Here is an 8,193-nt window from a genome sequence, read left to right on the forward strand (position 1 = left end):
TCCTTCTCTAGCAAGCTAGATAAAACATTTTATTAAGTGTTTCTTAGGTGAAAGGCTTCATGCTAAGTAGTGGAATACAAATAAAAAAGAGGAAAGACAACCCCTGTGCTCAAGTTGCTTATATTTTAATAGGGGAAGAAAAACTCTTAAAGGAGGCTAGAATAGGGGAGTACATGGAAGGTAAAACTCCTCTGCACCATGGTCCAAGTAAAGGTGCCATGGCGGTGGGGGGGGATGATCTGTGAAGTACATTAGCTGGGCTCTGGACTGAATGACTCTTAGTGTACTTTCCAAACCTGAAAGCCTTTAGATATTTCAACAAGCTACGAAGACAAGTAAAGCAAGAGCAATGCTCAGCATAATGGGGACCGGTGTACTGATTTCCCCTTTCCTGCGGTTCCCTTTCAGTTTTCTACCCTCCTGTGCCTAGACTCTGACACTCTGGTTCACCATTATGGCCTGTCCTTCCTGGCAGTGTTCTTCGCTCTAACGCTTTCTCGACTACTTCTCCCTAGTCTTCTACCCTTTACTATGTCCCGTTTCCCCTCCTGGTTTGCTTTGCTGATGGGGTAAACTAATGAGATTCTATAGTGTCATGGCATGATCAATGGATTTGACATCAGATGACATGGTTTGAGTACTAACCCTAACAACTGCTAGTCCTTTTACCTCTCTAAGGAAATAGGAATAATAATATCACAGAACCTTAAAATTTTAACTGGGGCCTTGAATTACTTATCCCAGAGTAAGGACTAATTCTAGGGACATCAAACCATGATACTTACTCCACTAAGCTTGGCTCTAAAGAGAAGAACTAGCAAAGCACATTGCTTTCCTCATGTTTATGTCCAGTTTTAATTAAATCATAGAATTATGGAAATTTAGAGTTAGGAATGTCCTTGAAGGTAAAATAGCCCAAATTCCTAATTTTTTAATTATAGAAACTGAGGCTCAGAGAGGGCATCACTCATCCGAGGTCATCAAGCTAAATAGCAGAACTGGGACCTGAATCTAGCTGTCCTTATTTCTAGCTCAGTGCATTTCTTTTTTCTTTCTTTTACCACATGGGTCAAGTGTGGGCTTGAGTAGGTGACTCACTTTACATCTATATTCTCAGTTTCCTCATCTGAAAAATAAAACCAGATGATTTTGAAGACACCTTCCTCTTCTAACTTCTATATCACAATTAAGGTTTGATATAAGGGAATTCTCCTAACACTTAGAGCTCTCCAAAGATGGAATGGGCCACTTTGGCAAGGTCTGGGTTTCCCCTCTTTATAAGTCTTCAAACACAAATTCAATGAACAGTTATCAGATCTGTGCAGAGAGGATTCTTTTTCAGGGATTGGTTGACTAGTTCACCAATGTCCCTTCTGACCCTGAAAATCTGTGATTCTATGATCAAAGATCCATTTTACCTATGGCATTCTAGATTCTAGGTCCTAAGATCTTTCATAACTCATGATCCTATAGTGATATGCTTTTTATTGCCCCAAAGCATTATGATCATTGGTGATATACAGGGATGGGGGAAAATCTGAGAATGCAAATGGTGGATAGAAGCAGAACAGGACTATATTTTCCCCTTTACTGACAAGTCTTCTGAGTTTGAAGGGTGGAGTGTGCAGAAGACAGGGCATAGAGGCAAACAGTTTAAAAATCAATTGGGGAAAACTAGAGGAGTTTGGAAGGAAGTATATTATACAACTATGGGTAGGGGGAGAATTCTTAACCAAACAAAGGATAAAGGAAATCTTAAAAGATAAAGTAGACAATTTTAATTACATAATTTTTAATAGAAAAGATTTTGCACAAACAATATAAATGCATCTGAAGTCAGAAGAGAAGCTGAGAATTGGGGGGAAATCTTTGCAGCAAATATCTCTGATAAAAGTCTTCTATCAAGATATATGGGCAATTGATACAAATATATAAGATATATAAGATATAAAAGCCAATCCCCAACAGAAAAGTAGTCAAAGGAAAAGGAAGAAAAGAATAAGCATTTAATAAATGCCTATTCTGTGCCAGGCATTATATTAAGCGCTTTTGCAAATATTTCCTCATTTAATTCTTATAACAATCTGGGAGGGAGATGCTATTATCATCATCATCTATATTTTATAGTTTAGGAAAAATAATGCAGACCCAGGTCAAATGACTTATTCAGGGTCACACAACTAGTTTCTAAGGATGGATCTGAAACCAGATTTTCCTGATTCCAGGCCCAGTACTCTATCCACTGTGCCACCTAGCTGCCTCTAAGGTAGGATCAGGGAGTTTTTAAAAGAAGAGACGAAAAATAGTAACAACTACATGAAAGAATGTTGCAAACCACTAATAATAAAATGAACGCAAATTAAAACAACTGAAATTTTATCTCACACTAACCAATGGAAATTATAAATGTTGAAAAGGCTATGGAAAGTGAGGCACCCCAGTGCACTATGAATTGGTTCTGGAGGACAAGTTGGAACTATATGAGAAAAATCACTGGATTCTATAATCCTTTGATCCACTGGTACCGCTACTGAACCCATTTTCTAAGTAGGTTAAAAAAATAAGATAAAAGCTAGGTATACAAAAGTATTTATAACCCAATTTTTGGGAGTGAAGAACTAAAAAAAATGGATGCCCATCAACCAAAGAATCGTTGAACAAATTGTGCTACACAGATGTAGTAGATTATAATGCCATATGAAGCTATGAATGTGAAGATTTCAGAAAAAAATATTTAAGAAGACTGAGGTAACAAGAAATAAGAAGAACCAAGAAAATAATTTCTATGACTGCAATGATTGAGACATCATAATTCTGATCAATCAACTTCAGAGAACTAGTAATAAACATGCCTCTTCCCAGCAGAGAGATCTATAGGTATGGAAAAAGACATGACCATAGTGTGATTGACGACCCAGATCATATTCTATGCAAGCCCATGGTATAGAACAAAACATTAATTTTATTTGTAGGTTGGGTTTTTTGTTTTTGCTTACCTAGACTTCCTTGCTATAAAGAAGCATTCTGTGTTAGCAGTGATGGGGCATTGGGAAGTGATAGTGCTATTAAAAACATCAATAAAGTATTTATTAAAAATAAAAAAAAATTATCTGTGGAAACCTAAGGTAGATGATGAAACAGTAAGGCCATAAACACATCAACAATAATCATGAATATGCCTATGTATTTCTGTGTCTCAAGGTATGAGAGACTCTCCATAAAGAAGGTAAAAGAAGTATAACATTTATTCAGTCACCAAGAAACCAAATCCCATAACCAAATGTTCAGCTCCAACAGCCAGTCAGCTCACTTTATCTTAACAGTAAGGCACTTAAAACACCATGTAACAGACTGGAGACTCGCCATCCCAAAACCTCTCAGACCCCCTGCTGGAGTCTTCCCCAAAACAAGCTCGCAGTACAGCTAAGTCAGCCTGTTCAGTTCTAACAATCACGAGGGCAGCCATTAGCAGCCACCAGCAGCCATAACATCTTTCTATTTTCTGTGACATAACTTCCTTTTCCTGTCAGGAAGCACCTCCCACCTGTGATGTAAGCAGGTCACATGGCCTATTAATGGGTGGGAAAGATCTTCAAATCAAAATTGCTAATACAGATGATGATGTGCTGCAATATCATGTGAGACAAAGACACATGTCAGAAGTATAGATAATGATTACTGGTTGTCAACTTGGAAAACTTGTCCCTAGTTTGTGTGACATTGGGATGACCTTGAATCTAAGAGCATACTCCAAAGGTGCTGCTGCTGCTGTTGACCACAGATCTTCTATTGCACATTTAGAAGATTAAATTAATTCTGTATCATTTTTTATTGATCCTGTTTATAGTTAATTGATTTTGTCCCATAACTACCTAAGTCATGGTTCTTTGTCTCTGAATTTAGAGCAGAAATTCAACTGGTCTTAAGTTTAGACATCCAGTTCTCCTGATTATCACTTTTCCATTCTTGTGTCAAGAAATCCTGCTATCCTTGGGGGATGCAGGTGGACACCAGGGAGTCTGGTCTAGTATCTTTACATCATCAAGCTATCCTTCAAGGATGACTGGTTTGCTATTCAAAGAAGTCTGGCCCACTGTCTTTTAATCTTGCAGAGAGTCTCAAACAACAAACATTTCTTAGTCCCAGAAGGGAAGGAGGAAGTTGTTGCTAGCCCCTCATTTCCAACTTCCAATCAATCATATTGTCCCCCAGACCTCAGTTACATAATTAATCATGATGTCCTCAATCCCATGATGTCACCTACCTGGTTCTGTTCTTTGTTCTAACCTTATAAAAATGAGTTAAGTCTTCATGTTGGGGTCTTTGGCACAAATCGAGGCACGTCATTGACCCTTTTATTAATAGGTTGGCACCCTGTTAATAAATAGTGATCTTGCTCAGAGAAAACATGCCCCAATTTACCTTTGTTGAATTTCACTCAACAGCAACAATGTAATTTTCTGTGCATTTCCTATGCAAAACCTCCTCCTCTAATTTTCCTCTTCTAATGCTTAATCATGGCATATGTGTATATCTGTATCTACATCTATCTATCTATCTATTTATGATTGTGAGACTTTAAACATCATTTTGGTAAACACAATATCCTATCAAGTAGAAAAGGCTTTAAATATCAGCCTGGGGAAGAGATGTCTGTCATCTAAGGCCCAGACTAGATAGTCATAAAGTAGCTTCTTACTAGAGTAAGCTGGACATTGAGTGACAATCTTTTTTTTTCATCCACAGATGCTCATGAAATTATTTACCAAAGAGCAAAGGTATTTTAGTCTACGTGAGTAGAGGTAGCATTGACTGATGAAGATACAGATCCTTGAAGTATTAGAATCAGTTAAATCCATATTTGATAGGATAGTTATTGAAAGCAAGGCATAGGATGGATTTCTCCTCAATTTCCAGTTTAACCCACCTCTTAAGCTTTGGATCCTAGAGGCAGCCTTAGTAGAACCACACCCATGATCCAGGGCATCCGACTAAGTCATTCCCAAACTATTCCTGCATCCACTCTAACTCTTCAGCTTAACTTTCTTTGAAGCAGGAAATATGTATCATAGGCAAATGTCTAGTTCTGCTCCATCTTATTTGCCTCGCAGTTCCTTTCTCCTTTTATAAGGGTGGTAAAAATAAGATCATTGGGAGCCAGCAAAGCAATAAAAAGCAGTTTCCTTTTCCTTCCATTCTTTTCCTCTTAGCTCCCTAATCATCTCATTACTTTCTCTCCCCACCCCTTCATTCTGTTTAATTTGATGTCCTTCTATATCTCTTTGTTCATCTACCCTGCTAACCTGTTATGCCTACACTCCTCTGGCTAGCAGCCCTCACAGGCAGAAGAAAGTTACACATCCTCAGGGTCACCGGTCTAGATCACTGGGAGTTCAACTCTATCAGGTGGGCAAGAACATAGTCAGCCAGGCTGAGTCAGTCACTATGACAATAGGAGGCAGGGACAGGGTGAAGAAAGAGTCATGGAATCTTGAGCTTCTGGCCACTGGAAGTGTTCAAGTATAAATTGATGGACCACTTGCTGAGGTTCATTCTAGTGGATGTGCATTTTCTATCTTCTGAGGATCCTTCCAAAGTAAAAATCCTGATTCCAGAAGTCACAATATCTGAGCCAGAAGCCACCTTTGATACAAGTTAGTCCAGATCTCATTTTCTGTCTACTTTTCCTTGTCCTTTGTCAGAATATGCACAACAGCATCTGGAAGTCTGTAGGGAAATGTCCAGAGCTCAAGTCCAATGGTCAATGCAACAAAGCTCCCTGGAGCCTGTTGTCAATTCAGAAGAGCCATTCTATGGAAGCAGTTACTAAAGTAGCTACTACCTGCCTTCATTAGAACATAAGCTCCTTGAAGGCAGGTACTGTTTTGGGTTTTCTTTGCATCCCCAGTGATTAGCACAGTGTCTGACACATGGAATCACTGAATAAATGCTTGTTGATTGATTCTGCTATTTTTTTAAGCTGAAGTAAACAGATTTCTTCCTTAGTTACCTGACTGACCTGCCAGGATTTAAAGGATTTTCACTGCCCTTTTGTAACATCCCCTGGCAGGAATACTTTTTTTCTGGATGCATAGGGTAGCTACCTTTTTGCTGATGTTGAAATGGTCTGTTTCCCTGTTTTTCCCTTTTCTCATCATATTTTTTTAAACCACTCAAAAACTTTCTTTAATATCAGGTAGTGCTTCAACCCAAACACTACACACACACACACACAACCTTTACTAAAGAGGTCCCAAGGAAGGCTGCGTCATGCATTAAGTGTGTCGGGTGAGAACTTTGGCATGACCTAACAGAGGTTCGGGGATGAGAAAAAGTAGCCCCAAATGAAGCACAGCCCCCTCCCTTCTTCCTCACTGAGAACTCTCAGTGGCAGGGGAACAAGAAATCAGTGCCATGGCAATGAGGAGGCCACAAGGATGGGGGAGGGGGGTGGTAATGGAAAGATTTGGTTTCTTTACAGTGTTACAAAATGTGTTTTAAGAAGAAAAAAAAAAGCAGCAGCCTGTTCATGAGTTGGAGCTACAGGGCCTGCAGGAAGGCTGAGCACAGCCGGGTGTTGGTACATGAGGGCAGGGGGCAAGTCTTGGTTGATGACTGGTATTGACAAGACCTCAGGGCTCCCCAACACCCTCATCCCCAGCAAGGAAGCAGCTGAGTCTGAGGGACTTATTGCATATACCCAGTTGAGACCAGGAGCTGGGTAGATAGTGCAGTGAAGCTAGTCATTGATCTGGGGCCTATTTTCACATGAGGAGGAAAACAAAAATTCTCATCTCTTACTTCAATGTAAAACACGACCTGCAAACCCGCAACTCAAAACTTTTTTTTAGAACGCCATCCTTAGAAGTTTTGCTAAGGTTTGAAATGTGGGGAAGCAGTTCAGCTTTTCTCTTTTCCCCATTTCTAGCCTGCCAGTGTTTTCCATTGTGGAAGGACATTTCTAACTGCAAGGCAGAAGTGAGATAGCTTATAGAGAAGCACATACAGGGTGCCATAGAAAGGGTCATCAGTTTCCTTTCATGCTGATATCCTCTTCCCCTCAGGGCAAACTTTCTCCTAGACACCTCTGAAATGAGGGCAGCAGGGTCTTCTTCATCCGGTGAATATCCTTCAGGATGCCCGTCAGGTCTGCAAAGCTGCTAGCCTTTCAGAGGGACGACGTCCTCGTCTTCAGCCAGGCTGCGGTCGGTTTTGCAACATTCTGAGGTGGCAGAATAAGGCATGGGAACCAATGGAAGCTTGGGGCCTTCTAACTCTGCCTCCTCTGTGACGTCGCGAATGACAAAGTAAGTCATAGAGCGAAATGAGGATCCAAAACAAGGTAAGGGAGAAGGGACATTTGAACTTCCGGAAGATAAGAAATCTGGCGTCAATGAAGCCGAAGCTGCATCTGCTGCCACCATCTTGGTAATCTGGCTGCGGAGGTGGCTTGGCTCATCTCGTAGGCCGGCGGCTAGGGTCAGGGCTGGTAGGCGGGGCTTCCCCAAGGCCAGGCGCTTCTCCTCCGGCCCTTGAAGGTTGGGCACCGAGGCATTGCCGGGCATAAAAGACAGAAGGCTGGGCTTCCACTTTTGCCGTAAGGGCTGGGTGTCACTCCTGACTGGGGCAGGGGTTTCCTCTTCTTCTCTCAGCCAAATAAGGCGCGGGGGACACGTGGCTCAGATATAGGTCAGAGACCTTGGGCAGTTTCTGAAAGGACGCCCGTGGCTTCAAGGGCAGGTTAGCCCCAGTCCTCTGGACGACGCTTCGAACAGCTCCATGTGGTTTGTTCTGCCACACTGGGATAGGAATCTGTTTCCATCTCCGATATCACAGCTGGCTCCGGCCGGGCACAGCTTCCTCGTGTTAGGCCACCTTTGGGAACAGCGGGTCTCTTTAACTCACGGCTCCTCCTCCATGAGTCGCCCGGAGATAGCCCGCCCGGCTCAGCCGCTCACTTCCCCTTCCGCTTGCTGCCATCTAGCGGAAGTGGCGCTTCACGCCTGCGCATTGCGCTGTCCTCCCCCAATTCCCGGGCCCTTGCTGCGTCGAGTTGCGGCTGCGCCGGGTTGAGCCTTCTGTGCCACCTCGCTGCCTATAGTTCTTCCTTCTTGAAATCATGTCTTCTCTTGTCCTCTACCTCATTCCCTCTGTTTATCTTTTATTGAGTTTACTCCTTGATCTCGCTACCTG

General features: G+C 41.9%; 1 pseudogene; it reads right to left on the reverse strand.

Annotated features, from left to right (window-relative positions):
• Positions 1-7,027: 7,027 nt before the first annotated feature.
• LOC118853756 lies at positions 7,028-7,822 on the reverse strand (annotated as a pseudogene).
• Between the last annotated feature and the right edge of the window lie 371 nt (positions 7,823-8,193).

The sequence above is a fragment of the Trichosurus vulpecula genome, chromosome 6, assembly GCF_011100635.1.
Source record: "Trichosurus vulpecula isolate mTriVul1 chromosome 6, mTriVul1.pri, whole genome shotgun sequence".
Lineage (NCBI taxonomy): Eukaryota > Metazoa > Chordata > Mammalia > Diprotodontia > Phalangeridae > Trichosurus > Trichosurus vulpecula.